The sequence below is a fragment of the Sinocyclocheilus grahami genome, unplaced genomic scaffold (genome assembly GCF_001515645.1).
Source record: "Sinocyclocheilus grahami isolate Dianchi unplaced genomic scaffold, SAMN03320097.WGS_v1.1 scaffold346.1, whole genome shotgun sequence".
Lineage (NCBI taxonomy): Eukaryota > Metazoa > Chordata > Actinopteri > Cypriniformes > Cyprinidae > Sinocyclocheilus > Sinocyclocheilus grahami.
The window spans coordinates 646,251-654,968 of NW_015505525.1; positions in this window are offsets into that span (position 1 = coordinate 646,251).

An 8,718-nucleotide genomic window follows, 5' to 3' on the forward strand; every position below is an offset into this window, starting at 1 on the left:
ATCTATAATATATTCATGTCTTATAGTTGCATTTATCAGATTAAAGCTGGGCGATAATATGTACTATACATTTTGAAATGATATAAGCAATCAGTTGAGATTTGCTCTATGGTATATATTGCTTTACGTGAGTGTACTGTATGTATGTGGATAAAGTTGGATATACTATATATCCAACTTTATATAGAGCTGTGTGATAATACAGTTTATATTTTGTAACAAAATATAGTAACACCACAATACCAGTGAGATTTGCAATATAGCATATATTGCTTTCAATGAGTGTGTATAATATAGTTTACATTTTGTGACAAATAATATAAATATAAATGAAAATGATCAGGTAAAATAAGTATGAAATTAAAATATGGCCCTGATTATAGGTACAATATTATATTACTGTTGTATTTTAGTAGTGGACAATACAGATAACATACAGATAAATTATCAAGCCATATTTCATGTCCACATGTGACCATATAATAAGTACAGACAGACAGTTATTGTTATTGATAATGACCATCTGACTGTAAATACTGTTACACATAGTATGGCCAGTTATTTTGTGCATTGTATAATGAAAATAGTTCTGAGTGAAGCCAAGGAGAAGAAGAAACAGCAAGTCACCAAGCAACGCAAAAACTGCCAGTGACAGCTTTTGTACCTTTCTGAGAGTCTGGAACAATTCAAACACAGACAAGTAGAGTGATGTAAATGGTGAACCATTTCAGTGCTATTATACTAAATATCACCACTCTCAAAAGCCACTCGTCACACTAACTGTTATATTAATGGTCAGTTTTCTACCTTTTTATTGTCCGCATTTTTTTCTGTCGCTTTTCATAAATATTGTCACTGTTTGACACAAGCAGACACTCTCATAAGCAGGGTTCACTCTCAAGAAAGGGAAAGGAGGACACACTGACACACAGAGACAAATGGCAGAATAAACCCACTATTCCTGTTTTCGTTTCACACATCATACTCTCACACACTCATGGACAACTCAACTGATATCCTCTTAACAGTGTGTTTATTTTTAGGCTAAACATATATTCAGAAAAACACATCTCAGGATTATCAGTGCTTTCTCACCTTGCCTCTGTTGCTGGATAAACACCAAACCCGTGATTTCAGATTTGCTATCAAGATAAACACTTTGACTTCACTTTTGATGTGGCTTGCTTGACAACTCTTAACAGACTATTACTGTATTAGCCATGTGTAAGTGGAGTGAAAACTTCATTCTAGATATCCATGAATCATTAATTACAGAATTGTACAGTCTAGTGTATGACAGTGCATCCTCTAATTCTAGCCCATGAAACATCCCAAAATCAAAAGTGCTCTACACTACAAGTGCATTGATGTATGGTTTGTTAGGATAGGACAATGTTTGGCCGAGATACAACTATTTGAAAATCTGGAATCTGAGGGTGCAACAAAAATCAAAATATTGAGAAAATTGCCTTTAAATTTGTCCAAATTAATTCTTAGCAATGCATATTACTAATCAAAAATTAAGTTTTGATATATATACAGTAGGAAATTTACAAAATATCTTCATGGAACATGACCTTTACTTAATATCCTAATGATTTTTGGCATAAAAGAAAAATCTATAATTTTGACCCATACAATGTATTTTTGGCTATTGCTACAAATATACCCCAGCGACTTAAGACTGGTTTTGTGGTCCAGGGTCACATATTATATATTTTCATAAGAATTAAATATTAATATGTGACTTACAAATGTGTAGTTTACACAGATTTTATTTTATTTTAGTTTGAAGCTTGAAATCAGTATTTTTAAAATATATGATAAAAAATAATGTTTTTGTACATAAATGTAGACAATCAACTAAAGTTTAAACCAAATGTTTAATCTCAACATATACTAATATTTACTACTAAGATCAAAAGTTGTACTGATTAACATTAGTTATTGGACTATGAACAAACCTGACAATTTTTATTAACTAACATTAATAAAGATTTTTAAAATGCTGTAAAAAAAATATATTGTTCATTCATTGTTAGTTTCAGTTAGTGTATGCATTTACTAATGTTAATGAATGAGGCCTTATGAGTGTTACCAAATATTTTGATTATCGCTGCAATTTCTAACTTGTTACCCATCTGTATGGATTATTTACATTGTAAAAACTTAAGTTGCAAAGACTAAAGTCTCAAATCCAAAGAGATATTCTTTATAAAAGTTAAGAGTCAACCACGCCTACCTAAAACGGCTCGTTCTAACACGCCCCCACATGTCTACATCACGATGTGGGAAGATTTGCATAACGCCGCCCAAATGTTCACGCAAAGAAAGAAGGCGTAACTTTTATTCTCACTGTAGTATTGTTGTTGCCGCCGCCGCCATGTTGTGAAGGGGCTGTGTGTTTCGTTTCGGTGTTTTCTTAGAAAGACAGTATAAGTCATTATAATCTGTAATTATGTCCCCACTGGATGCAACAAATGCCTCGGTTTTTAATGGGTTTTAATGTTTTTGTCTCGTTGCTCCGGCTGGGACATGGCATATGATAAGGGGATGAGCAGATGATTTTACCATCGCTGTCATCGTCAGAGTGCACTTCCACAGAACATTCAGCGGTAACACTTTAGAACAATAGTCCGTTGTTAACAAGTAACTATGCAGGAAGTAATAGGTAGAACTACATTAACACATAACTTAATACTATTAACTAATAGAGAAGCAAGATTAACTAAGCAGTAAGTAGTAGCAAATTTAGGACAAAGGTAGTTACTTATTAGATATTTGATAATTACTAAAAATATATATCCTCATTGAGAACTACTTGCGAACTATGACCAGTTAATAAAGAATAACCAATTAATTACTAATCACAACAGTAATGTCTTAAAAGTGAACAATTGGGTTCTTTGTGGAAACTAATTTATGAATATGATATCCCCCAAATAAGTCGGCTACAGGTTGAAATTGTGACTACTACTCTTACCAAAGGATGGATGTTCTCTGTTTATTTCAAACAAAAACATAAAATAATAATAAAAATAATTCATTTAAAAATGTTAATAATTAGGAAGTGATTGAATTAGTTCACAATTATGAGCTCTAGTTTGTGTCAGTTCAGTATGTCAATAAATATAAATAAATAAATATCTAATAAGGAACTCCCTTTGTCCTAAATTTGCTACTACTTACTGCTTAGTTAATCTTGCTTCTCTATTAGTTAATAGTATTAAGTTAAGTGTTAATGTAGTTCTACCTATTACTTCCTGCATAGTTTACTTGTTAACAACAGACCATTATTCTAAAGTGTTACCAAAAAAACTAAACCAATAAAAAGAAGAGAAAACACTAGAAAAGGCACCAGAAGAATGGCACAATCCTTGTCTGGAGTTGTCATTTACAGTGCAGTATTTTCAAATTATTTTATAATGAACCATTTTAGTAGCCTATCAGATTTGAGAAAGGGACTGAGAATCTCAGTCTAATAGATACATTTTCTGGTTGTGTGTGATTTAACATAAAATGAAGCCCAGACAAATGAGGGTATCTGAATGTTTTAAAATTGCATTTGGAAAGTGCCAGACTTGAATGTCCTTCCACTAGTTACAGCTCCTACATAAATAATAAGGCTACTGAGGGTCTGTTTTCACTGAGCTCAGACATAAAGTGGAAAAAGTGAATTATTTTAAGAGTATATATGTATGCAGCGTTGAATTGATAAATATATATAAAGCTTATGAAGCTTTATTTAGTTGCTATACAATACTGTCAACCAGAGGTAAATTTGAAAACTGCACTGCGCTGAATTGTCCATGACAAACCAGCAGAGGGAGACATATCCATAAAGTTGAATAAGCAGTTTAATTTCCCAAGCTGAGTATTCAATTGTTGGATGTAATGTTTAGTATTTAATGTTTCATCTGAATAACAGTCCTTCTATATTTTCTTTTATCTATTTGTTTTTATTTTACTGTTGTGATGTTTAATGTGTATAGATAGATATATAGATAGATAGGGAAACTGTGATAGGACAACAGCTTTTATTTACATATATTAATAAATGTATCAGTCACTTTTGATCAATTTAATGAATTTAATGCATCTTTGCTGAATTAAAGTATTCATTTCTTAAAAAGAAAAAAAAAATCTTACTAAACCCAAACTTTGAATGGTAGTATATTTTGAAACAATTACAAACAGTTTACTGAGTGGTATTATACACCACATTTGCAATCCTGTTACTTGTCACGTTTTAAATACATTTCAGGCCTCACATATCTGCCTTTCAGCAAGGAATGACCATAATCTCTTTTGCGTGAGAACAGCCGTTCACTCGTACACAAACACACACACTGCCACACTCACACACATTTAGAGAACAATGAGTGTTGATAAAAACTTGTTAACCAAAGCGCAGAGTTGCTAAAAGATTCTCTTTTCCTTTCATGTTGTTCACATAATGAGGGACACGGGTGCACACATGGGCGTCCTGTGCTTTCACTCTCATTAATCTGATCTCTCACCTTCCTGTTTCTGTGTACACACGTATTTGTTTTTAGATAGCTTCTAATGGAACCATTTTACGATTACACACACACACACATGCACTCGTAACCTGTAAGTGTGAAATCGTTACACATCAGGTAAAACTCAGTCGAGCCTAAGGAACAACATGTACACTGAAAGCTTGATTTAATTAAAGATTTATTCATTTACTTTCTTTTTCTCTTCCTCTCTGCAGGTGCACAAGGTCAAACTTGTCATGTGTAAAAAGCCGTCTGCGATGAGATAACCCATCATGCATTTCTCTTCAGGCCATCACTCTTTCTGAAACTCTATCTCTTATTCTGTTTTGCCTCTATATTTTTCTTTCTTTCCAATTTTAAAAGAAAGATCATGCAGTTATTTACTCACTCTCACTTACATTACAGTAAGCTTTTTTCCCTGATGCAACTTACATTTCACAGTATACATTTTTTAGCAGTTCATGCATTTCCTGAGAATCAAATTCACAACCTTGATGTTGCTGAGACTACAGTTAGAAATATAAGAACCCTTAGGTTTTTCCAGACTCACATGCTCTCTTGTAAAGACATATGATAACTTTGCACTAATTTTCACCTTCAAATCAAATCATTCATGCAAATCATTACTCTATGTAGCTCTCAAGTGACGTGAAATGAAGTATAACACCTATGGTGCAGGTCTGACGCTCTTGAACCTGAGACATACATAAAGTGCTACATATATTTGCATAATGAGCATCATGAATGATTTTAGATGACTGTATGGGGAAAAAACCCTAAACTTTAAATCCTCCTTTTTGTGTTTTGCAAAAAAATTGAATAAAAATAACAGCTTGGAATTACACGAGGGTAAGTAAATAATGACAGGATTCTTTAGTCTTTATCAAACATTTAACTAAAAGATTTTTTTTATTTTATTACGTGCTCTTGGTTTTTGCACCATGAATAGTTAAAACTGCACTGGTAACCTACAACTGCAACATTAAAGAGCTAATTCTTCCTGATTTAACATATAAAACAGAGTTTTGCTGGTTATAAATTAATGTATAGGCTATAGGTTTATACCGTGGTGCTAAATAATAGTTTTGACTTGAATAAAACCAGTTGATTTTGATGTCCCCATTTTTTATGTGTGTTTTTGTGTGTCTTTTACAATATGTGCATTGTAAATGACATGCTAAGTAGATAGCAATATAGATTTTCCTATGTCCCAGTTTGACAAAGTGTGTCCAGTCAATTAAAATGTTAATATGTCCCAGTTCTAGTTGTTGGCTAAAATCCTCAATGTCCTTCTAGCTACTATCTCTGGTGATGTTTGTGTTCTCAATAGAATTACAGTGGGAAGGACGTTGTTTCTTTGCCATTGCAAGTTGCTGATACTTTCATTCCAAAACATCTCTCAGCAAATTAACTCGTAAATAGTTGCCATAACAACAGCGATAGCTGCTGGCTGCAGAAATGCCAAGACAAAAATGCTTTTCAATTAACAATGATCTGAAAGAAGCCTAGCATGTCAGAACTGAAAAGAGGGATTTTGCCATCACTGTAAATGTTTGTGTTTTTTTTTTCCTTTCATTTTTTGTCATTTTTCCCACGAAGGTAAATCAGACATAGATCACATTCAGACTCAGGCTACATACAAAGACACTCTTCACTTTTTACACAGTACAAGTGATTGAATGTTATTTGTGCAATTGCATTTTAGTTTTGTATTTCAATAATGTGAATATTGTAATAATTACTTGATGACATATATTTTCAAATGTACATACCAAAGTCAAAATGTGGTCATTTTAAAAGAATAGTTACCCCAAAATGAAAATGTACTTACCCTCAGGCCATCCAAGATGTAGATGAGTTTGTTTTTTCATCAAAACAGATTTGGAGATATTTAGTATTATATCACTTGCTCTTCAATCAATCCTCTGCAGTGAATGGGTGCCGTCAGAATGAGTCCAAAGAGCTAATAAAAGTATCTCAATACTTTTACAAGTAATCCACACGACTCCAGTCCATCAGTTAACATATTCTGAAGCAAAAAGATGTGTGTTTGTAATAAACAAATTAAGATGTTTTTTGCTTCAGGCTAAAATAGAGTATTTTATCCATTATGTTGCGTTCTGCAGTAAAAGTCGTCTGAATCAGGAATACAAAATATGCCCAGATCAAGCACCGTTTACAACTGAAAACAGTCCAAAACCATTCTAAACAAATATTGGTACATTTTGATAGAGGTCAAGAGGGGATGGACTATTTCACTGGAGGAAGCGTTATAATGGAATATGGTAATGAATAATAGAATATCAGCCAATGGTTAAAATATAAAATGCCTTAATGATGGATTTCACTCACAAGATGTTAATTGATGGACTGGAGTCTTGTGGGTAACTTGTGAATTATCATGCTTTTATCAGTTTTTTGCATTCTCATTTGATGGCACCCATTTCCTGCAACCCATTGGTGAGCAAGTGATGTAATGCTAAATTTCTCCAAGTCATGGTCCAACGAAGAAGCAAATTTTAGCAAATTTTCATTGTTGAGTGAACTATTTCTTTAATAACAAAACGTTGTACAAATTGCGAACCACTCCAAATACTGTGAGGATAAGTTTTGTGGGGGTCTGTTGTTTGCAGACTTCCTCTTTTGATTCGTCTGCTGAGCCATCTGTTCACACTTTCAGATCCCTTTTAAAGAAAATATAGGTATGCATACATTTACACGTTTTTTTTTTTAATCCCATATTTTTAAAGGCAAGCGAAAGAGGTCAACTTCTGCAAAAAAAAAAACTGATATGAAATCAGTCACTTCCCCTGAAGACATAAAAATAAAATTAAAAAAACTGAGAAAATGTACCTCCCCTTTCCCACCTGCCAGCACACCGTATAGGTGGTAAGAAAGAGTGAAAGCAGAGGTGGGTGTGTGTGTGTGTGTGAGAGAGAGAGAGAGAGAGAGAGCAGAGGAAAATCACTCTTTGCTACATCTCAAGCACAGTACTGCATTTTTAATCATGCTTTAAATAATACAGAACACACTATGACCAGAACACTTGTCTTTTGTCCAGAGTGTGTATGTGTTTGTGCAAAACAGCAATGCACTTAAATTACTTTGTTTTCCTGCAAGTATTTTGGCACACTGATATAACACAATTCATTATTGCCCCATTATACCTCTGTCACTCAATAGAATAAAAAAATATTTAAAAAAAACATGCCATGTCATTATCTAGAGTTTTTGACCTCTCTTTCAAACAGCAGAGGGTGCTAAATCAGGCCTTTGTTTTTTCTTCTCTAAGAAATATAGTTCCTTCACACATTAAATCTTATTCCCACATCATTCTCCCTTATGGATTCAGGTGACCCACTAGCTCTTAGACCATTTTTTCTGCTTTAAATATTTTATTGGTCTTAGTTAGATGTGCCCCAGACTCCTTAATTTCTTACATGCTGCAGTACTTTCTTTGTCCACCATTACTTATTCATTTTTACTAAACCAATAAATTCGCCTCAAGTCCAGAAAATACTATTTACACTGCCTTTCTTTTTGCAGTGGAACATAAAAAAAGATATTTTGAGAAATGCCTCTGTGTTTATTTGTCCAATCGATGGAAGTCAATGGTCACCAAAACCAACATTCTTTAAAATCTTATTTTGTGTTCTTTTTTTTTCTTTTCTTTTAATCATCAGAACAGATTTGGAGAAATTTAGCATTACATCACTTCCTCACCAATGAATCCTCTGCAATGTATGGGTGCCATCAGCATGACAGTACAAGCAGCTGATAAAAACATCACAATAATCCAAAATTTTTACTTTTGGGTGAACAATTCCTTTAAGGCCTATTTCACAATGCAAACACAAACAGTGTAAAAGTGAAGTGGCGGGATAACAGAAAAAAAGTGATTTCTAATTTCAGCCATGGTGTACCATGTGAATATGAAGGATTTTTTCTGTGTTGATTGTTCACAGGTGTTGTACATTTATTTTAAATTAAACACTGCATTGTTTGTGTTGTGTTTTAGGGTTGAAGAAAATGTCCGTAAACTTTTTGTACTAGTAATTTTCTGTCAGGACATTATCTGTTTTTCTACATTTGTTTTTCTTAGTGCAGGTTATCATTTCTATATGTCATACATTATATTTACACAAAAAAAATGAGTTGTCCATTTAGAGCTATTTGTAGAACTTACTGGAAAAAA